This window comes from Argopecten irradians, chromosome 13, assembly GCF_041381155.1.
Source record: "Argopecten irradians isolate NY chromosome 13, Ai_NY, whole genome shotgun sequence".
Lineage (NCBI taxonomy): Eukaryota > Metazoa > Mollusca > Bivalvia > Pectinida > Pectinidae > Argopecten > Argopecten irradians.
In genome coordinates, this window is record NC_091146.1 from 34,067,189 (window position 1) to 34,092,422 (window position 25,234).

Consider the following 25,234-nt stretch of genomic DNA (forward strand, 5'->3'; position numbering starts at 1 on the left):
GTCCCCTTAAACCTATGATGTATCAGGTGAGTAACAGACTTAGGATAGAGTTATCTCCCATGTACAGATGTCCCCTTAAACCTATGATGTATCAGGTTAGTAACAGACTTAGGGTAGAGTTATCTCCCATGTACAGATATCCCCCTTAAACCTATGATGTATCAGGTTAGTAACAGACTTAGGGTAGAGTTATCTCCCATGTACAGATGTCCCCTTAAACCCCTGGAGATATCAGGTTAGTAACAGACTTAGGATAGAGTTATCTCCCATGTACAGATGTCCCCTTAAACCTATGATGTATCAGGTTAGTAACAGACTTAGGGTAGAGTTATCTCCCATGTACAGATATCCCCCTTAAACCTATGATGTATCAGGTTAGTAACAGACTTAGGGTAGAGTTATCTCCCATGTACAGATATCCCCCTTAAACCTATGATGTATCAGGTTAGTAACAGACTTAGGATAGAGTTATCTCCCATGTACAGATGTCCCCTTAAACCTATGATGTATCAGGTTAGTAACAGACTTAGGGTAGAGTTATCTCCCATGTACAGATGTCCCCTTAAACCCCTGATGTATCAGGTGAGTAACAGACTTAGGGTAGAGTTAGGGTACTCCCATGTACAGATGTCCCCTTAAACCTATGATGTATCAGGTTAGTAACAGACTTAGGGTAGAGTTATCTCCCATGTACAGATGTCCCCTTAAACCTATGATGTATCAGGTTAGTAACAGACTTAGGATAGAGTTATCTCCCATGTACAGATGTCCCCTTAAACCTATGATGTATCAGGTTAGTAACAGACTTAGGGTAGAGTTATCTCCCATGTACAGATATCCCCCTTAAACCTATGATGTATCAGGTTAGTAACAGACTTAGGGTAGAGTTATCTCCCATGTACAGATTCCCCTTAAACTATCATCGGTAGTCAGGTAACAGACTTAGGGTAGAGTTATCTCCCATGTACAGATGTCCCCTTAAACCTATGATGTATCAGGTTAGTAACAGACTTAGGTAGAGTTATCTCCCATGTACAGATATCCCCTTAAACCTATGATGTATCAGGTTAGTAACAGACTTAGGGTAGAGTTATCTCCCATGTACAGATGTCCCCTTAAACCTATGATGTATCAGGTTAGTAACAGACTTAGGGTAGAGTTATCTCCCATGTACAGATATCCCCCTTAAACCTATGATGTATCAGGTTAGTAACAGACTTAGGATAGAGTTATCTCCCATGTACAGATATCCCCTTAAACCTATGATGTATCAGGTTAGTAACAGACTTAGGGTAGAGTTATCTCCCATGTACAGATATCCCCCTTAAACCTATGATGTATCAGGTTAGTAACAGACTTAGGATAGAGTTATCTCCCATGTACAGATGTCCCCTTAAACCTATGATGTATCAGGTTAGTAACAGACTTAGGATAGAGTTATCTCCCATGTACAGATGTCCCCTTAAACCTATGATGTATCAGGTTAGTAACAGACTTAGGGTAGAGTTATCTCCCATGTACAGATGTCCCCTTAAACCTATGATGTATCAGGTAAGTAACAGACTTAGGGTAGAGTTATCTCCCATGTACAGATATCCCCCTTGAACCTATGATGTATCAGGTTAGTAACAGACTTAGGGTAGAGTTATCTCCCATGTACAGATGTCCCCTTATATCTATGGACATATCAGGTGAGTAACAGACTTAGGGTAGAGTTATCTCCCATGTACAGATATCCCCCTTAAACCTATGATGTATCAGGTTAGTAACAGACTTAGGGTAGAGTTATCTCCCATGTACAGATATCCCCCTTAAACCTATGATGTATCAGGTTAGTAACAGACTTAGGGTAGAGTTATCTCCCATGTACAGATGTCCCCTTAAACCCCTGGACATATCAGGTGAGTAACAGACTTAGGATAGAGTTATCTCCCATGTACAGATGTCCCCTTAAACCTATGGACATATCAGGTGAGTAACAGACTTAGGGTAGAGTTATCTCCCATGTACAGATATCCCCCTTAAACCTATGATGTATCAGGTTAGTAACAGACTTAGGATAGAGTTATCTCCCATGTACAGATGTCCCCTTAAACCTATGGACATATCAGGTTAGTGACAGACTTAGGATAGAGCTATCTCCCATGTACAGATGTCACCTTATATCTCTGGACATATCAGGTGAGTAACAGACTTAGGGTAGAGTTATCTCCCATGTACAGATATCCCCCTTAAACCTATGATGTATCAGGTTAGTAACAGACTTAGGGTAGAGTTATCTCCCATGTACAGATATCCCCCTTAAACCTATGATGTATCAGGTTAGTAACAGACTTAGGATAGAGTTATCTCCCATGTACAGATGTCCCCTTAAACCTATGATGTATCAGGTTAGTAACTGAGTTAGGATAGAGTTATCCCCCCATGTACAGATGCCCCCTTAAATCTATTTACGTTTTAGGTCAGTAATGTTGTAAAAGTTATCTTATGAATAAAAATTCCAAACTATAGTCAATAGACACAATTCAGGAGAATGTTTTATTTCATTTTTATTTTTTCAATACAAGGTATTCATTTTGTCTTTCGTTTTTGTACAGGTTTTGCTGGACGAGGTACGATAATTTGGGTAACGTAATGCCCCATAGCATCCTGGGAAATTACGATGATTTCCATCAAGAGGCTGTGACCCGGGGTGACCTTTTGGTGTAAGTTAATTGATGTTTAACAGCTACAGGGTTAAAGTGAATAGTCGGGCAAGGAAATTCAGTCTAAACATGTTCATTGGCCTCCCAAAAGTCCACTGGTATCAAAAACGACGGTCAAGCTCTGCTTATGTTGTCCACTTTTAACCATTGAAATTATGAAAAATCTCTGTGTAAATTAATCATTAAAAAAAATGCACCTAACTCTAGAGAGAGGCTTCATGGAAATGTCAACACTAGCCAGCCGAGAGGATGTTTTAAGATTTCTAAATATAGATTAAGTTCTTCCCATTCAGAGTGACCTCGTTGGGAAATTTTATTTTTTTGTTTCAAAAGAAATTATACTAGATATCTTTAACCATTTTTATCAACTTTAGCCCTCCTTTGCCCAACTATTAACTTTAAAGTGTCTGACAATTCTATACTAAGTCTACCATTTCTTTGTTACAGTGTGGTATAGTTCTGTCTCTGGTTCAGGGTGGCTAAGTGGTTAAGGTGTCTGACAATTCTATACTATGTCTACCATTTCTTTGTCACAGTGTGGTATACGTGTCTAATTCTACCTCTAGCTCTGTCTCTGGTTCAGGATGGTTAAGTGGTTAAGGTGTCTGACAATTCTATACTAAGTCTACCGTTTCTTTGTCACAGTGTGGTATAGTTCTGTCTCTGGTTCAGGATGGTTAAGTGGTTAAGGTGTCTGACAATTCTATACTAAGTCTACCGTTTCTTTGTCACAGTGTGGTATAGTTCTGTCTCTGGTTTAGTGTGGCTAAGTGGTTAAGGTGTCTGACAATTCTATACTAAGTCTATCATTTCTTTGTTACAGTGTGGTATACATGTCTAATTCTACCTCTAGCTCTGTCTCTGGTTCAGTGTGGCAAAGTGGTTAAGGTGTCTGACACATCTATACTAAGTCTACCGTTTCTTTGTCACAGTGTGGTATAGTTCTGTCTCTGGTTCAGTGTGGCTAAGTGGTTAAGGTGTCTGACAATTCTATACTAAGTCTACCGTTTCTTTGTTACAGTGTGGTATAGTTCTGTCTCTGGTTCAGTGTGGCTAAGTGGTTAAGGTGTCTGACAATTCTATTTTAAGTCAACCGTTTCTTTGTTACAGTGTGGTATAGTTCTGTCTCTGGTTCAGGGTGGCGAAGTGGTTAAGGTGTCTGACAATTCTATACTAAGTCTACCGTTTCTTTGTCACAGTGTGGTATAGTTCTGTCTCTGGTTCAGGATGGTTATGTAGTTAAGGTGTCTGACAATTCTATACTAAGTCTACCATTTCTTTGTCACAGTGTGGTATACGTGTCTAATTCTACCTCTAGCTCTGTCTCTGGTTCAGTGTGGCTAAGTGGTTAAGATGTCTGACAATTCTATACTAAGTCTACTATTTCTTTGTCACAGTGTGGTATAGCTCTGTCTCTGGTTCAGGATGGCTAAGTGGTTAAAGTAACTGACAATTCTATACTAAGTCTACCATTTCTTTGACACAGTGTGGTATACATGTCTAATTCTACGTCTAGCTCTGTCTCTGGTTCAGGATGGCTAAGTGGTTAAGGTGTCTGACGATTCTATACTAAGTCTACCATTTCTTTGTCACAGTGTGGTATACATGTCTAATTCTACCTCTAGCTCTGTCTCTGGTTCAGGATGGCTAAGTGGTTACTGGTTAAGGTGTCTGACAATTCTACACTAAGTATACCGTTTCTTTGTCACAGTGTGGTATAGTTCTGTCTCTGGTTTAGGATGGCTAAGTGGTTAAAGTAACTGACAATTCTATACTAAGTCTACCATTTCTTTGACACAGTGTGGTATACATGTCTAATTCTACGTCTAGCTCTGTCTCTGGTTCAGGATGGCTAAGTGGTTAAGGTGTCTGACGATTCTATACTAAGTCTACCATTTCTTTGTCACAGTGTGGTATACATGTCTAATTCTACCTCTAGCTCTGTCTCTGGTTCAGGATGGCTAAGTGGTTAAGGTGTCTGACAATTCTACACTAAGTCTACCGTTTCTTTGTCACAGTGTGGTATAGCTCTGTTTCTGGTTTAGGATGGCTAAGTGGTTAAGGTGTCTGACAATTCTATACTAAGTCTACCGTTTCTTTGTCACAGTGTGGTATAGTTCTGTCTCTGGTTCAGGGTGGCTAAGTGGTTAAGGTGTCTGACAATTCTATACTAAGTCTACCGTTTCTTTGTCACAGTGTGGTATAGCTCTGTCTCTGGTTCAGGATGGCTAAGTGGTTAAGGTGTCTGACAATTCTATACTAAGTCTACCGTTTCTTTGTCACAGTGTGGTATAGCTCTGTCTCTGGTTCAGGATGGCTAAGTGGTTAAGGTGTCTGACAATTCTATACTAAGTCTACCGTTTCTTTGTCACAGTGTGGTATAGTTCTGTCTCTGGTTCAGGGTGGCTAAGTGGTTAAGGTGTCTGACAATTCTATACTAAGTCTACCGTTTCTTTGTCACAGTGTGGTATAGCTCTGTCTCTGGTTCAGGATGGCTAAGTGGTTAAGGTGTCTGACAATTCTATACTAAGTCTACCATTTCTTTGTCACAGTGTGGTATACGTGTCTAATTCTACCTCTAGCTCTGTCTCTGGTTCAGTGTGGCTAAGTGGTTAAGGTGTCTGACAATTCTATACTAAGTCTACCATTTCTTTGTCACAGTGTGGTATACGTGTCTAATTCTACCTCTAGCTCTGTCTCTGGTTCAGTGTGGCTAAGTGGTTAAGATGTCTGACAATTCTATACTAAGTCTACCATTTCTTTGTCACAGTGTGGTATAGCTCTGTCTCTGGTTCAGGATGGCTAAGTGGTTAAGGTATCTGACAATTCTATACTAAGTCTACCATTTCTTTGTTACAGTGTGGTATAGCTCTGTCTCTAGTTCAGTGTGGCTAAGTGGTGAAGGTGTCTGACAATTCTATACTAAGTCTACCGTTTCTTTGTCACAGTGGGGTATACATGTCTAATTCTACCTCGATCTAGCTCTGTCTCTGGTTCAGGATGGCTAAGTGGTCAAGCTGTTTGACATTCTACCACTAGCCCTCCATCTTTGGGTCAAGGTGTCTGACTGGTTAAGGTGGCTGAGAGACATTTTACCACTAGCCCTCCATCTTTGGGTCAAGATGGCTGACTGGTTAAGGTGGCTGACAGACATTCTACCACTAGCCCTCCATCTTTGGGTCAAGGTGGCTGACTGGTTAAGGTGGCTGACAGACAATCTACCACTAGCCCTCCATCTTTGCGTCACAGTGGATGAGTGGTTAAGGTGTCAGACATTTTACCACTTGACCTCCACTTCTGGGTCAGGGGTGGCTAAGTGGTTAAGGTGTTGGACATTACGCACAATCCTCTACCTCGGGTTGGACATTGATGAATTTCAGAAACACCCCTTGTCACTTTCTCTATGTATGGAATGATTAAATTAGATGTTTTTTTGTTTTGTTTTTGTTTTATATAATTAGGAAACATTACTCTGATATCATACCTTATGTAAAAATTTTACCTCAACCAATATCTGAAAAAATTTCATTAAAAGAATTATAAACCTTTTTAATTTGAATCAGCATTGAAACTTCATGATTATCTCTCCTTACAGGATCTTCCTGCCCCTAAGATCCAGGGTTTCAAACATCGACGCCGACGGTGAAGTATGAACGTAAAAAGAAAGTGATGCCTGTCCACGCTAATGAGAGTAAAGCTTTGGAGAACTGGCAGTAGAAAATGCGTGAAAGGAAAAAACAGCAAGGATATATCTCAAGTAATTACTGTTACTATTACGAGCCTTTTTTGTTTTCCAAAGTTGTCTGCCCTTGTTTAATGGTTAAATTACTGTAAACCAACTATCTTTCTCGTGCGATTTCCATTTTTAATTTTGTGGTCCAAGTGAATTCGTGAATATTTATCTCTGCTAATTGATATAAAAATCACTTATATCATATTCTTTAAATGTTTAAATCTGCTAACGATTATGTTTACAAACTAATTATTGAATTAGAAATCACGAAATTTAGTAAACGCGAAGGAAAGTTGGTTTACAACATCAGTTATGGACCTTTGATTGTTGAGGTCAATATGTTGTTATACTGCCCTGGAAGAATTAAATAATGACAGATGACGTCATAGCTGCGGTAAATGCATAAACATGGCATTATTAGAACTGGGTTGTTTATGGAGTCATTATTTTAAATTTTACCAGCGGGTTATAATGACACCATATAGACTGAATGAGAGGTCTGTAGCTGGTTTTAAAAATATCATTAGCATTATTTTTAATAAAAGAACGATGGTCTAAAGACACCACCCTGATGGACTCCCTGTTTGGGCAAATTGTGAATTCACAACCACAATATGGACTTGTTCCTTTAAATGGAAACGTTGAATGCTGTAAATCACATGATCATGTATTAGCCAATGAGAACAATGGGAAATCAGCGCATGTCTTATTGATCAATACTTCTTTGGCTTTCTTGTGAAAATAGCATTCCTTTTATTCCTGATCTTGAAATGAGGTTTATAGTTATACAGTAGATCCCTGGTAACCTTGATGTAGATTGTCTGGAAAACTCACAATCTGAACATACAGGGAACAGATTTCCGGAAAGTCAAATACTGACTCTGTAGCTCTATTTTTGGGGATAGAATGTTGCTTTAATGATTCAATTTTGTTACGAGCATTTTCATTGGCTTGAAAATTTACTTTATCAGCCCATAAAGGAAAAAATGGCTTTGCGGTCTATTTAGAGTACACTCAGTTTTTTATGTTATATTTCCAGTACAGAAAAATCAATTCAAGGCCATCTGAGGAAAAATCCGGAGGATCTAGCTATGAACGCCGCTGATAACTAATGTAAGATCCAGGAGGAACACTACATCATCGACAGGACAATTCCTGCCATCAACTACAGAAAAGGATGTTAGTAAACTGTAAATGTGGTCATTTTCACGAGGGGGAAATTTACGCTAATCACGCTAAAGCCGCTTGATCGCGAAAATTCCCCCCTCGCGTAATGTTTTGTACATGTATGAATTTAATGTCTAATAGTGTATATATCGCACCGCGAAAGCTGCATGGATACAAAATCGAAAAATTAAGCACTCACGAAAATATCCACATTTACTATATATATTTTTATGTTCAACACAACTCATGAGGGAGAGGAATTGGGGGTGGCTTATTAGTGCACAAAATAACACAATATAAATTTTCTACGAGGGAGAGGAGTTGGGGGCTTATTAGGGCACAAAATAACACAATATAAATTTTCTACGAGGGAGAGGAGTTGGGGGCTTATTAGGGCACAAAATAACACAATATAAATTTTCTACGAGGGAGAGGAGTTGGGGGCTTATTGGGGCACAAAATAACACAATATAAATTTTCTACAAGGGAGAGGAGTTGGAGGCTTATTAGGGCACAAAACTACACAATATGAATTTTCTACGAGCGAGAGGAGTTGGAGGCTTATTTATAAGGGCACAAAATAACACAATTAATATATATAAATTTTCTATGAGGGAGAGGAGTTGGGGGCTTATTTATAAGGGCACAAAATAACACAATATAAATTTTCTATGAGGGAGAGGAGTTGGGGGCTTATTAGGGCACAAAATAACACAATATAAATTTTCTACGAGGAAGAGGAGTTGGGGGCTTATTAGGGCACAAAATAACACAATATAAATTTTCTATGAGGGAGAGGAGTTGGGGGCTTATTTATAAGGGCACAAAATAACACAATATAAATTTTCTATGAGGGAGAGGAGTTGGGGGCTTATTAGGGCACAAAATAACACAATATAAATTTTCTACGAGGAAGAGGAGTTGGGGGCTTATTAGGGCACAAAATAACACAATATAAATTTTCTACAAGGGAGAGGAGTTGGGGGCTTATTAGGGCACAAAATAACACAATATAAATTTTCTACAAGGGAGAGGAGTTGGGGTGGCTTATTAGGGCACAAAATAACACAATATAAATTTTCTACAAGGGAGAGGAGTTGGGGGTGGCTTATTAGGGCACAAAATAACACAATATTAATTTTCTACGAGGGATAGGAGTTGGAGGCTTATTAGGGCACAAAATAACACAATATAAATTTTCTACAAGGGAGAGGAGTTGGGGTGGCTTATTAGGGCACAAAATAACACAATATAAATTTTCTACAAGGGAGAGGAGTTGGGGTGGCTTATTAGGGCACAAAATAACACAATATAAATTTTCTACGAGGGAGAGGAGTTGGGGGTGGCTTATTAGGGCACAAAATAACACAATATTAATTTTCTACGAGGGAGAGGAGTTGGGGGCTTATTATGGCACAAAATAACACAATATAAATTTTCTATGAGGGAGAGGAGTTGGGGGCTTATTAGGGCACAAAATAACACAATATAAATTTTCTACGAGGGAGAGGAGTTGGAGAGGAGTGGGGGGCTTATTCAAGGAAACAAAATAGAAGTTTTGGAAGAAAAAAAATTCTTTTTGTACTAGGACAGATATTTATCTGCCAAAGTAAACATGGATTCTTTGATGCTTTTCAGTGAAATATAATCAATAATCAAATTTTGTTCACATTCCATCACATGAATTTTTGATAATTTGGGATACAATACCGGTTGTATAATCATCATACAGTCATTTAAACCATGTGATAGGGGTGTTTATATAACGTTTTTAAAAATCCTTTTCCAGAAGAGGGGAAGGGCTCTTATAGGAGAGGGGTGCTAATTATGGTGTACATGAATACAGTATTCATTTAATTTCTGTTTCTTTTTTTAAGAAATAAGTTTATCATAAACAGCGATGTATATACATTTCTTTCACGGCTTCTGAGTTTTTGTTTTCTCCCTCACCATGGGAACACCACAATCTATCCACCCCATTGCCAGGTACTGATAGTAAGCTGTTGGTTTTTCTCTGGTTACTCTGGCTTTCCTCCACCATGTAAGCCTGGCACATCCTAAATGACCCTAGCTGTTAATAAAATGTTCAACTTAAATCAAACCCTTGCCATGAAACATTGTATCCAATCACTTTCCATCTCCTTATATGGAACCTGGACATTAAAGATGCTCTACCGCCGACAGAGCATAAACATTACCCATCATTTGAACAATATCTGATGTATATGCGTCTAATTGACTTAAAATAAAATAAAATAACATATTCTTCTGTTGGTAATGCACAATCAGTACTTCGTTCCATATAGGGCATACTGCCATGACTTTTTTTCGGGATGCAATTAATCAATATATTATCTGAAAAGCTTTAAGTTATTTTGTAACTGAAGAAAAATACCAATTTGCCTCTTTTGATAAAGAAAAAAATACCATTCGTCAGAGGTGAAGCATCTTTAAAAGACGTTTCATGTTTTATCTTATATAATGACACTTGTATTGCATATTATAGATCGGGTGGGCAGCGAGTTTTGGAAACAGCAGGCGAGATTCGGAGACGACTATCCGGCATCCAGTAAGTGTCAATTAAAATGTCAAGTGAGATAATTCATATCTGGAGCTAAAATAAAAGTGGTGTATCATTTATCATTATATTGAAGATAAAGTCTATGTCTGATAATATAAAAAGTATTTTTTATCGCATAAAGGGAGACAATTCATATCTGGACTTAAAATGTGATTACATGTATAAGACAAGAAAATTCTGAGATTAGAAATACCACACAGACAAGGGGAGATAATTCATGCATTCAATTTTCAATCATATAAGGGAGATAAATCAAATCTGGCGCTAAAAATGATTAGAAATACAGCAGTGTTAAATGCCACACAGATAAAGGAGATAATTCATACATGCAGCTATGTCGTTCGTACAGCTCATTAAAAGTGTACTAAACACTGGTAGCCCTGTTCTGTTAATTTTCGTTCTTAAACTGTTATTTTAACCATATTTGTGATTTTTTAAATATTTATGTTGGTTATATCTGTTTTACTGTTATTATCAAAATTTTAGTTATCTTTAACTAAAAGCATGTTATTATTTTCTAGCACACGTTATATATTTGCTGCTGTGTTATCTCTATCTTTGCATGCGTTTGTCTTTTTTAAATGATGTTAGATTCAGTGGCTGATGTTATTATTTTTTTTGCATTGTTATTCATTTCATTTCACGTGTTAGTGTCAGCAATGATTGTTAATGATTTTGTTTCCCATGTTATTGCCAGAATGTTACGTGATTTTTATGTGAAACTTTGTTAGCATCAACAGAACATGTGATTATTTACGTGACCACGTTACGAGTAGCGTTGGAAACGTTATTTTTTTTTGAAAGCGTTATTTTTTTTCGTGGAAATAACGCTGCCTATTGTTCTCATTGACCCCCTACGGCGACAGCGCAGTGAGCCGGCGGGCGAGCTTCGCTAGTGTGTTGACCACTCACCCATAACGAGAGCACGGCTCCCAATAGATAGTCGACTGGCGGTATCGCTGTCACTGTATCGCTACCGTATCGCATGTGCTGTGCAACTGAGCATGGAATACATATAGTTTTCAGTTACTATATTTACAGTTCTTTTTCTCCAAAGTTTGCATTCACTGTATAAACTTATTGAAAATTCCTGACATATTAGGGTTGTGTTGGAATCGGCAAGGACGTTTAAATCCTTGGAATCGGTCATAGTTTAACTACACTGTACAAAGATTTGATGTTTTTTAACATATTGTGTATTTCAAGTTTATTGATTATTACGTTATAAATATAATATATAGATATGTTTCTGATAACGTACGTAATCTGTTTTGTTTAACGAAATTGTGTACATTTCTTGTATGGCTGATTAACAAAACTATTTGTCGAAGTTATGCATATTATGGAATCTGTTTTGATTAACGAAATTGTGTACATTTCTTGAATGGCTGATTTATATATATCACAACATTATTTGAGGCATATTTTGGAACAACTGCTATATATTCAAAATGAACATGACAAAATCTACTATAATTCTATATGATATGTCGTATCGTACAGGGAAGACACAAATAAAAATCAAATGCACGTCCCTTGAATACAGTTAAAATACGCATGATGCAAACTGACATGCATTTATTTAATTAAATACACTGTATTGTACGTTTTGTCTACGTTATGAAAAGTGAAATATATGTTCAAGTTCATGCTAAAATCACTGTCAAAACAAACTCCATTGTATCCGACTTGCTACCGCGCAGGGACATGTAACATGCGCAGCGACCCGTGAAAATTGCCCGCGGGTCAAGCAGTCGTGGATCTTTTATTTTCCTCAAGTATTATTATCTACGCTAGAAGGCCGCTACCATTAATTTTTATGTACTGTTTGGAATCGGCTTGTTAACTTAAGCCGTTAACTTTTAACTTCAACAAAGATTATTGAAAAATGGTACCGCGATATAGAGTCATCTAGCTAAAGGAAAACTATACTCTACTATCAATGAATTTGTGTCACGATGAAATGAGGTGTGTTCTCCTTTCAAGACACTCGGAGTCATTAGTTGCCGGACACCTAGATATCCGCATTTCGGTGCCAGGACATGTATTGTAGTAACGAGACTTATTTGGTGCGTGACGTAATCGACCCTTTGCGAGGCAGCGCAGCTCATCACTATCAATGCTTGCATACGGCGCTCGACACAATTACCTGTGATTTTCAAAAACGTCTTTTCAGCGATTGGGGATTGTTGGTACGTTTCTCTGATTTTTTATTATTAAATAGCATTGTCATGAACTTTCGTTTTCTTATAAAATGTTAAGCAATGCGGGACGAAAGCGTAATTGTGAGAACCGCGATGAACAACGTAACCCTGTACAATTTCACCTGGATGCGGAGGCTGGTGGATAATTATGTATATTTAATGAGGGTAAAACTTTCGTGTAGATTTCTTACTTTTTTTCAATGATTTATGCATTCTTTCAAAAGACTGTAGTAAAAAGTAACACATACTTGTATTCATCATAGCATTAACATTTTTCTACATATTTAATTCTCCCTCTCTCTTTCTTTCTTTCTCTGCCTCCCTCTCACAGGTCACAGCACTTATAGGTTCTCGCCATGTGTGCTAGTGTGATTATGCTGTTTAGACAGGAATTTACACTAGACCTATACACGGTGGAGAAGGTTAACGGAATCGTGATGCGCCCTGACTTACGAGGCTCGACTTACGGGGCGCTTATATTAAGGCGGCACTAGTAGGAGCACTAAGCGAGAAAATGGCCGACAATAATTGTATACACTTTATAGACAAAGATATTGAAAGGAACATTAACATTGAAAGTTGCTAGTAGACGTAAAAATTTCTCTTTATGAGTTGCAAATTGGTTGAAATCTTAGCGAAGTACGGAACTAGCTGGGCGGGTGGTTACGTTATGTATAGTAATCTTCAGAATGTGCACACAAGTCATCTACAAGTATTTAAACCAGATTTGTGCAGTCAAAAATGATAATTTCAGTTTATGCTGGAAATGGCTTTATTAGACCATGTAGAAACCTCTCCGTGCCGCGCGCGACCGGAATAACCTGTAAACCGCCGATATCGAGGTCAAATTTTCTGACCACCCGATTATGCATATTTTCTAGCTCTAAACCGTGTGACGTCACAATAGTCCGTGGCTTATAGCTGTACTATAACTGATGTGCTATCACTTACATCGACGGTCACAGGAAAGCCGATCAAAGATTTTTTATGATTACTTTTGAGTGAAGTTAATCGTACAATAACTTTGGCTCGAATATAAATAACTAAAAGAGTGAAATTCGATGTTTCAAATACACTAATTTATGCTCTAATAGCAGGTATCTTCGTGTAATTATGAAAGAAAATCCACACAGAAATAAAAGTTTCAGATTTTTTGTCGAGGAGTTCAGCAACGAATGAGCTTAAATAACATAGTATTTTCCTGTAGGCTGTATCTTTGATACATTGTGAATTGCAAAGTTTTGTGACTGTAAAATGAAATTTTACGTAACAATTTAAGAAATCATTGATTAAAGGATCAAGGATATGATGCTTGACATACGTACAGTGTATATACACACCGATGATTGTGACTGTAAAACGTAACAATTTATGATGCTTGACATACGTGCACATCGATGATTGATCATTACAAACATTGTGTTGTGTGTTGCTAACCGAATAAATTGAGATACATTTATTACAATACCGTAAAACGTTTCAACATGTGGTAGAAAGAATTTACTTTCGATATTATAAAAGATCAAGTAATTGAGATATTAAGCAAAACAAACTATTTTTCAGACCGTGTGGTCGCTTTCAATTTAATTTTAATTATACGAGTTGATACACCGATATTATAGATATATAATTAGCCATGCCTTTGGTTTGATGATTATGTAATACCTTGACCAGGATATTGTTTACCTGTACACAACGCCATTCATCGAACTCACCTGTAATTACCTGGCCGCGGGCAATTTGCTATTACGTGGACTATGTCGGGTATTTGCTATTGTCTTACTGTCGATCAGGTTAGGACATCCGTTAATTGGATTGTGATTTGAATTATGGAAACCCCGTACATCTATGCTCTAGGTTTTTTTTATTGTCACCTCCATTTTTAAAATGAAGATGTAAAAGCAAATGGAAGTAAAATATACCTGATCATACCTAGGAATATATGTTACAAACACATATATATGTCGTACACAGGTAAAACAAAAACTGGAAGGTGACTTATTCAGAAACAAAAATGGTTCTAAGAACTATTTCAACTAAAGGTTTAACCTTAAAAATTATTCCAGTCTAGTACTGTAATTACGGAATCGTGGCATATACCAATCTTCCGTAATTTCTAAGGTATTAGTAAAAATTCTAAGCATGTATTTTCACCGTTTCGAATCTAAATGTACATGTATAGTCATACAAGAAGGGTTACAACATTATCACACTAAATATGCTTATTTAAATATCATTTAGTATATTTTTAAAAGGTACAAGATATTATATCTTTTTATAATGCCTGTATACAAGAAATTTCAATTTTCATTTGAACACTTTATGTGGTTACTTTTTGGATTATACGATAAATGTTCATATATCATACTATTAAATCACGGTATGATATACAAAACGGTCGACAATGAATATTCTATTTTAAGGATTTAGTATAATTTTGAAATAATGAATTTAAATCTACACTTAAACTGATACCATTGATGTATTTCTGCTTTTTAGTAAATGTTATGGATAAAGTTTCAAAGGCAACAATATAGATATACATATTATTTTCGGTATAAGTTCGGTACTGTTACTCCAATATCACATAACTGATAACCGTCCACATTTTATTTTTACTCAAAAACTGTGCCGTATTTGCATCGTTATAGCAGAAGTTTGAAATAAAAACACGGATTTTAGATATATTCATGCTAAATTTTGGGATTTTACTCGTAAAAAGATAGTGTTACATTATACTGTTTTTTTATTATACTGAAATTTACATCCTATGCTATCTAAATCTAAGTCCAGACTGATCCGAACATCTTTTTGATATCGCTATCAAATTGGACTGATTATCTAATCTAAAGTTAGATATATATTTGTCTGAATTTTTTAAGTGGTGTAAATGGAATGTTTTGAAACTGAAAACATCTACATCATAAAGCTAGAATAACCATTTACTCGAAAAACTCAAATTGTAGATCTAACGTATACGTATATATGCTATATACATGTATAGTACTAGGCTTACCTTGTGTAGCCGCGGACTACTCTTACATCACAAGACCACGTGACCACCTAGCTCATTATCTCTGAACCGTAGTCGACGCTACCCGTAAATCACGACCAAAACCAACCGATAGCGCTAAAAGATGGGCGATTCGTTGGGTGGGACTTAATTTTTCATTCATCCAAAGCAATATCCTGACGTATTATGAAAAAAAAATTTTGGCTGCACAAATCCTTTAAGAAACACAACTATGTACATGAATTATAGGAATGAATAAAAATCACGATTTTGATCAGATATCAATATTTCCATTCCAGGTTCTGCATCCCATTGAGAACATCTTGGGAAATTTCTGTAATCGTTGAATCCATTTGTATGTGTATGCTTATGAGAAGTTTACTTGAGTAAAAAGTATTGTTTAAACTAATAAATAAACAGGCCGCGATATTTCCCGGGAGACATTGGGATGATCTTTCCTCGTGAGCTTTGAATCGATCCAAACTTCAAGTGGCACCTTAAGTACTAATTGCCATCATTTATAAGTATGACATCGAACAAGTTTTATGTTGACAGCTGACGGCGGAATTTGAAGATTAAGTACATACTTTGTAGGACGTAAGACATTCGCTTCCTTTTGTTGATAAATAGTTTTACACGGACCCAACAGAGGACCCTAAGACCAATTTTAGAGGTTTCTGATTTTTGATCTAAACCTCTTAAACGTCTATAAATGGTCTCTGGTGGGTCCATAAATAAAATATATCAAATGTAGCTAATTTTCGGATCCTTGTGATATTACCATATATACATGAAAACAAGTCGATGCTTTATTTATGTATGTATGACAACAGAAACATGTACAAATGTATTGGTTTATGATAAATTTACATTTTTATCCGATTATGTGTAAAAGAAATATTTGTTTTCCAGCACCAATATTCAGAATTTGTTAGAATAACGGCAGAATACTTAATTTTCAACAAGTTTCGGCAGGATTAGCTTATGTGCTTTTTACGGTAAAACTTGGTTTTACCAGTATTGGGATCGCAATTCCGGAACTAGCTTTTTACCCCCCCGGCTGGTGTCGTGAAGAATAAACTGAATAACCACACATTTGTGGTATATGTAGTTGTAATTTGCACCCAGATACAATATAAACTAGTTTAGAATCATTCTGTTAACTTATTCAGCAGCATCAATATCAATTTAAGTGGATTGCGAAGAAAATAAGAAAATTTAGTGAACTGCATTTCATTATCAAGTTAATAATATTCACAAAGCAATTAACAAATACAAATGGTGTCGCGGTAAGTCGTGAGCTTTCTATGCTGACGTCCGGGGTTCAACCCTTGTCGTTGGCAGCTTACTTTTATTTTTTTTATTTCATATTTTTATTTGTTGTTAATTCACCATGCTTGAAAATATTCTTTTATTTTGTCTTTATATTTATTTTTGTTTTATTTTATTTTTATTTTCCAAAAGTTTATTCCAAACATAGACATGTACTGTATAGCATATACACTAAATTACGAACATCCCACTATTACGGCCACTTATTTTCAGTTCCGATTTTTTTTCTCTTCAGAAATACAATCACACCGCTATTCCGTTTTACGACCAATTTTCATAGTCCCAACGACCACTAAATTAACACTAATTGACCCTTTGATTATGACCACAGGCACATGTGACTTCACACCTCGCTGTGCCTCACCTTCCCGCACGCAGCAACCCGTGACCAACTACCCGCAGGTACATCAGTCAGTCTTTTGTTTCCGTCGACCTAATTATCAGATTATCTACCTGTACTAGGAGAGTGTTAATCGCCATCATTTGCATACTTGTGACGCTGGAGGCTGGCAGTTGACGTGATCGAAACCACAAGTAATGCAACGTTCTTTCGATAGCCCTGGTGGCGAGATCGAACGATTTAGGCAGTTCTTTCTCATACGTGTAACGCCAATGGAATTAAAATTCTTTAATGTATGAGATATATTGATCTTATTTCAGATATTTATGAAGTACCGTACGTCAAACATCTTATTTCAATAGATGTGTCATCTATTTTGTTGCGGTAAACAATCGGTGTTTTGCATTAGTTAAAAGTACGCTTGATATTGCATAGACTGGTTCCCTTCCCTTAGTTCTCTACTCTCCGCCAGGCTGCGCTCCGCTCACTAGGGACCGGTAGCGAGTAACCATGATGATTTTTTTGATTGGTCAATCTACATATCCGGTTCGCTGGCATCACTTTTTTTAGGCGTGGGAAAACCCTTTACGCACGAAGCGACGGATCTTAAAGTAAAGAATAAATAATTTATTTGAACGATATATAAACAAAAGTAAATAATATCTTAAGTTTTGAAATCATTTCGTGCTAACAGAGTTTAGAGTGTTCATAGGAACGACGTTAATGACGTTATTTTCTCTTAACGGAAGTAGCCGTCTCCATGATGACATATCATGCGCAGAAATGATGCGCACTACTCTGGAGTTGGAATTCCCACTCAAGATGGCTACCCGCTACCGGTCCTCAGTGAAGCGTACGCAAGGGAGGTAACTGAGGCGGGAACCAGTCTAGATATTGCACAGTAGTCTTTCAAACACTTTACCGATTGTGATCGTAAGTTATTATTTGACCAATCATTGCACATGGCGGGATAATTAAAATCGATTTCCGTAAATATTAATAATAATTTACACAGATCAATACCAATTTTAAAACACATAGATTCTCATTTACCTCAGGTGATACTATGTGATAATTAAACCAGAGACATAGATAATTTAATTACTATCTAAATCTCTGATTAAACTAACGATATGTATTTGAATTATAATTAAAACATAATAGAAAGTAATGTCTAGAAAAAGTATTTTCATTTAGATTGTCAACAATTACTTCAGTGAAATTCAGTTTAAGATTTAAATAAGCACACACCATTAACTTTATTTAATGAAAAAAATATGTCTATGCTCTAGAAATAAATGGTATAGTCATTATATGTCCATAATTCATCAAACTTTAAAAAATATTTGTAAATTATTGGTTTTGATTAGATACGCATGCATTAAAATATGATATGATTAAGATTCTAATGGCCGACAAAACTAATTGATCAAATATAGTAATTTGCAAATTTATCTTAACCAAAATATATCAAACTGGTTTTTTTCCCACACGTACATGTACATACTCAGCATGCTATGTTATGTTTCTTATGTTTTTTTTTATATAAATGTAATGTATTTGTCATGTCAAGTTTATGTTGATGTCCCATGTATTTGTAAATGTGTTAAATGCAAAAAATTGAACAAAAAAAAAAAAAAAATAAAAAAAAATATATATATAATATACATTTATATATACATGTATATTGCATTTTTCATAAAATTTCAATTTTGAAACAAAAATACAGTACATATATTATGTACCGGTCAGCTAGGATACAGAGTTTCTGTTCTTGATCGTCATGATCATAGAAGAAACCTGGTCCACCTCAGAATTAAGACCACCTCGCTATTAAGACCACTTTTACTCAGACCACTGGGTGGTTTTAAAAGATAGGTTTTAATGTAAATACTGTTATACATATTCTCAACACATGTTATATTATGTTTCTGACGTCCTTTGCTCATACACATTAATTTTCATTTACAGCGGTTCGGAGCGGTAGGGAGCTGGGTTTTCGAGAAAAATATTTCAAAGATTAAAGGATAGATAACCACCCCATATATACATCTCTTCGTATCTGTAGCAGTGCGCAGCCAAGCGTGAAGGTGTGATACATTGATCATGACCACATCAAAACAATAAGCAGTGATCTAGAGATGGCTGTTCTATTGTTTAGAGGATTCAAGTGTTTCAAGTTTTTATTTCATCCAAATGCATAACAAGCATATAGGGAACAGTACAATTATTATCATTATAATATGACATACAATGTATACAAGTATAAGATGGCGGAGGACAATATTTCAGTATTTCAATATACTAATAAGCTACATATGTATAAAAGACGTGATCACAACAGAACCTACGTTGATGCTGACGGCAAATAAAAAAGCAATTTTATCATTTAATTAATTGTGAGCAGAGTTTTTCTTTTCTCTGTTGCACGAAACAAAAAGTTACCCAACATATTCAAAATTTTAACATCTTTACTAGAGAATAATTCTATAAACTTATGCACGCTTGGTCTATGATAAAAATATCTGTTAATGTATTTTTCTCTTAATTCAGAATATGCCGGACAGAGAAGAACAAAATGTACTTCATCTTCGACGTCATTTTTATCACATAATGAACAAGTCCTTTGATTTCTAGGAATATTATTATAACGTCCGGATTCGATATTAAGACTATGACATTGCATACGGAATTGGCTTAAAAAATTCTTGAATTTATGATTTACAGGCTTAATTAAATAGAACTGTGTACAAAAATTATGAACAATATGTTTATACAAATAACATTTAGGAGATACATCAAACGCACTATATAATTCTTGAACAAGAACATCATTAGTACGTTGGTGGTATATTTGCAAAAAATGATTTTCATTTAAAACACATTGATTTTTCCAAACATATCCAAATCCCAAACTACAAAGTTCGTGCTTAATATGATAGACCCAATTCGTTTTACAATTAGGTTTTCTGCTATTCAATTCGACTAGTGCATCATAACAAGATTTCAGAATGCAATTGTTTGTTTTCAATAGTTTTAACCAATATTTCATAAAAGCTGTCTTACGTTGAACATACAATGAATATCTACCCGTTTCGAAAAACACCATAGATGTATTGACTGTTTTTCTAACATTAAGTATGTCTTTAAGGAAAAGGAGGTAATTTTTTTCAACTTGGGGCGAAACATCTAGCCCCCACACTTCACAACCATAATTTAATATGCATGTAACATATGTAACAAATAAGGATAATTTTGTTTCTGTGTTAAGGCTAAAGTTTTTCATTTTTCTTTTTAATTGAAAGTATGCTTTCCTGCCTTGAGACGCTAATGTATCTTGTGCTACAGCAAATCTTCCATTAAAATTAAAAACCAAACCCAGGTAACAAAACTTATCAACAATTTCTATAGATTTATCATTGAAAGTCCATTTTTCACCAGGTAATATTCTTCTCCTTTTCCTAAATATAACAATTTTTGTTTTATCTGTGTTTACTTTTAAATTCCATTTAACCGTATAAGTCTGTAGACAGTTGAGCATATGCTAGAGGTCAGTAGCGTCTTCGGAAAATAAACTGTATCATCTGCATACATTAGCATAAAAAGGTTAAGTAACTGTAAGGGGTAACTTTGACAATCCGAGTTTATAAATTCACTTTCCATATCATTTACAAATAAAGAATATAGCATGGGAGACAAAGATTCCCCTTGTAATAAACCGACATGCAAATCGAACATGGCGGATAGTTTACCATTTAGTTTCACTCATGAACGTACATTATCATAAATTGATGAAATTACATTAAGTAATCGCCCTCTACTACCACTTTTCCAAAGTTTATGCCATAAATATCGATGATTAATACTATCAAAAGCCTTACTGTAATCAATAAAAGCACAATATAGTCGTTTGTTTTGCTCTATAGAATTAATAATTAAACTTTGCAACGCAAAGATAGCATCACTAGTACCAAACCCAGGCTTAAAACCAAATTGTGCATCGGTGACAATATATTCACGAGCACTCCACTTTAACAAGCGCTTATTTAACAAGGACGTAAATAATTTAGCTAAATGACTAATTAACGTTATACCTCTATAATTGTTAACATTATTAATATCCCCCTTTTTATGCAGAGGAATTATGACACCTTGGGCCCATGACTCTGGGAAATAACCAATTTGTAACATGGTATTAAATAATTTTAACAAAACTGGTAAAAACATATTTTTATATTCAATGAAGTATTCGTTAAGAACCATATCGATGCCAGCAGCTTTGCCCTTAGGCAGAGCCTTAATTACTTCAGCTATTTCCTCAATACTAAAATCTACATCTAACTCTGGATATACACACTCACAAGGTTAAGTGTCATTTTATAACGAAATCTTATCGTTTGGTTGTTTATGCAAATTAAATGAAAAAATTCGGAGGTGTTTAAAATATAAATGAAATTGTAATACATGTACGTACTATTCTGTACTAGGCAAATGTACTAATATAATTTGTAACACAATGGTTTTTTTTTTCAGAGTAGATTATCATGTCAAAGTAAAATTGCTGAGTGAATCTGCTATAATATATATTGAAACCACTGAAGCTTATAATTTTCGTTACTGTAAAGGAAATTTTAGAAATATCAACCCATTTCAAATGATTCGACTGAACTAATTAAGTCTTCCCATCTTCTCCTCCCGGTAGGAGTATGTTATTTTTTCATTACATTGTACAGATCAATATGAAATATTTATTGTAAGTAGGAAACAAATTTGACATATTTCAGAGTCAGTCGAATTCAGGTATTCTCTGATAGCAGATAATAAAACCGTGATATTCCACAAAATTAGTACTAATCTGATAGATTTGTATCAATTCATCAAAACAGTAAAAAGTAAGCGTGTCACTATCCTTCATTAAATCATATACTACAATTATGTTTTTCTTGAACCAAGCCTTATAAGAACTGTTTTTCTACCAATATTCATATTTAAAAGTAAATTATCATGTTCAAGCCTTATGAAAACAGTTTTGGAACCAATAGTCAAATTTCAAAGTAAATTATCATGTCAAAGTAAAATTTCTGAGTGAATTTGCGATCCGAATGTTGGACCTATCCTTGCTCCAAATTTTGCTGAACAACTTTCCATAATGTTTAATAAGAAGATATTTACAAATTGTAGTTAGAAAAGGACACTGATGACAATATCTGTCATTTAGGTAACTCGTGCCGTTACCGTTTGTTAGAATATATGTTGTAATGTACTACAAACTTGATAGACATAGAGAAAAAATATTAACATGTTTTGACAAAAAACATCCTTCCTGCCATTTACATGTCGTTTAGTTAACTCAGGTTATTTAGTTTTATATTTAATATATATACATTGATGTACTTGAAACTTGATAAAGCATATACCGGTAAACAGCTGATAGCTGACAGAGATTTTTTTCTCTCTTTCCCTCTCTTTCCCCTCTTTCTCCCTGATATGTTGCCAAAGTAGTATTAGTGAAGTTATGAAGCATGAAAGTCATCCTTTATGACAATATACATTAGTTATATATGTTACACGGTCTGACAACCATTAATTTTTGTAGTTATAGATAGTATGGTGTTCTTAAACTTGCTAGATACATTTTTGTTAAACAGGAAATCCTTGATGTCATTCATATTAGTCATTAAAGGTCAAATACGTGTATGGTATTGCTTAAACATTATATGAGATTTTATATAATATAACCAGTAAGTTTTTTCTTGATATCTGAAGAATGCCTGTTTAGTTTTTAACAAAAAAAAATCAATTTAATTTGACATTACAAGTCACCATAATGCTGAAACTTTTCTTTATATAAACTTGACAACATAAATACTTCCTCTTTGATTGAAGGTTCTGCACTGAAATGCATTATGTGTATTTAGAATAACTTGACCTGTACAAAATGTGAGAAAATAAATCAATGTGATAAATTATTACGACCAAATAACAAAAACAATTATTTGTATTAGTTTTTCAGCCTTAGTTTGAGTCCTGTTTCCTTTGGATCGTTTTCCAATTTGCAGTTATACTGATAATATAACCATTGACTTATCAATCTTTAACACTCGAATCAACTCCTATCATCCAGAAGTTTTACCGCAGCAGTACTTTCAGTACTTTGATTTATTCAGTGTTAACCCTTAATATTAGGACTTTTCCTTAGAATTCCAATTCGATCAGAATAATTAAGTATTCTGCCGTAAAAAAAAAAGTATTTTTCTGTCCGTTGTCTCCGCCGTGACGGCCGACTAGCAAACCATCAGAGGCTATCAGTTACAAGTACCCACCTTTGTTTACATGCACGGCAATCTAATGCTACATAGTCGGGGTCAAACTTTTCCGATGCGACAGTGAAATTAACACATTCGGCGATAGAATTAAATATTTCGTCGGTTTAACAGATTTTCTGACTGACGTTGGTAATTATCGAGCGGACGCGCCGAGCCGTGACGGCCGAGTACACACGGCTTGCACAGGTAAACATTAGGTTTGTGGAATGGGCTAAGCTATCCGATTGTAGACTACCCCTGTGATATTTATGTTTACGTCATGCATGCACTAAAACTTCTTTATTTTTCTCTAAATACACATTTACTTGTTTTACTCTCGTCATTCTTGCTACCTGGCGAAACATGCATTTTCAACCTTTTTCCCGGGAGAGTTCCGATACGAGCGGTAAAATATGAATTACTGTTTGTACTGATGTGAATTGTGTTGATACTAAATGCTGTTCGAGGTTCTCGTTTCAGATGAGACCAATTTGTAAAGCTTGTCTACACACCTTGTATACATGGCTTCGATCTGCGATTGAAGACGTTCCTGTAGTTCTAGATCATTGATATTCAATTAATATAGTATACAAATGTACCTGAGGTTCTCGTTTCAGATATCATAGTGTAGGACAAGAGAAGATCGAAGGAAATACCAAACTGACGTCATCACTTGTGTTAACTGTTGAAAAGCTGAAGAGGACAATACAATTGATCGTGTTGATTTTTTTTAAATCCCTGAAAAACTTTGATATATTTCCCCTATAAATGGCGTTTTGTAACACCAATCACAGAGTTCCTTTGATGTGGTCACAGGTAACCTTCAACCCCTCACCGATCTGTCGACACCCGAATGCCAATCCCACTAGAAACTTCCAACGATTAACAATGGATTTCATCAGACCCATATCACGCTTGCGCGTGCTTGCGCGTCATTGCGTTAAGAAATCAATCTGATCATCAAATCCATTACAACATCTGTCAGTCTGGTTTAGACTGTGTTCCTTATTTGATCAGTAATTAAAATAGTGATACCTCTACAAACTTTGCATTTTATTACTGCTTATCCATACATCAAATTACAGATAACATACATATAAGTATTATCTATAAGTATCATATTTTAATATTAATGAATTAAGTGTATATCTTAATCAGTGCCGTCTATGAACAATACCTTTTAGAAAACAATTAGGGGCGTAATTAAATGCTCGACATATCATTGAGTAATAATACAAAGATTTTTTACTACATACAGTTGAGTTCTAGTGATTTTTATGAACGTATTAATCAGTATCAATTTCTAAAAATATCGAAGAAATATCTGCATCCTCGACTCACTCATGTCACACAAACGCCACAGTCCCATGTATACAGACCACCCCTCCCCGTCATGAAATAACTATCCACCCAGCGTGAACCATGACGACCTTTCTGTTCCTGTCAATTTTATCAGTACCTGGTCATCACGTGTTCAGCCACGCGTAAACTGTAATATGGTGTGTTTTATTTCAGCAAGTGACTGCGGACCAAATCGAGTTACCAACAGAATTTAACAACTTTTCATTTCAAAATACAAGTCAACATATTATGAGATAATTTATATAAAGACTAAATGGTAATATTTCAAAATAAAAAAAAGTTTCACGTTCTAATATACGACTTTTCAGGACACGCACGTCTTTGTTTATCTACTACACTAAACCCAGATATATGAACGATTTTAACAGATTAAAAAGAAACTTTCTATCTAGTTACAGGTTTTGGTTCTGGAGTCCTTGACTATTCATTTAGGTACGACAATGTGTTCCGATAAGAATTAGATAAAATAAATAGTATTGTATAATATTAGCA

At 35.4% G+C, this 25,234-nt stretch overlaps 1 protein-coding gene and 1 pseudogene across 1 annotated transcript in view; both read left to right on the top strand.

Annotated features, from left to right (window-relative positions):
* LOC138306379 (uncharacterized) overlaps positions 1-25,234 on the top strand; it is a 481,793-nt gene that overhangs the window by 19,615 nt on the left and 436,944 nt on the right. The gene's annotated exons all lie outside the window — the stretch shown is intronic.
* LOC138306396 (MYCBP-associated protein-like) overlaps positions 1-25,234 on the top strand; it is a 453,378-nt pseudogene that overhangs the window by 996 nt on the left and 427,148 nt on the right.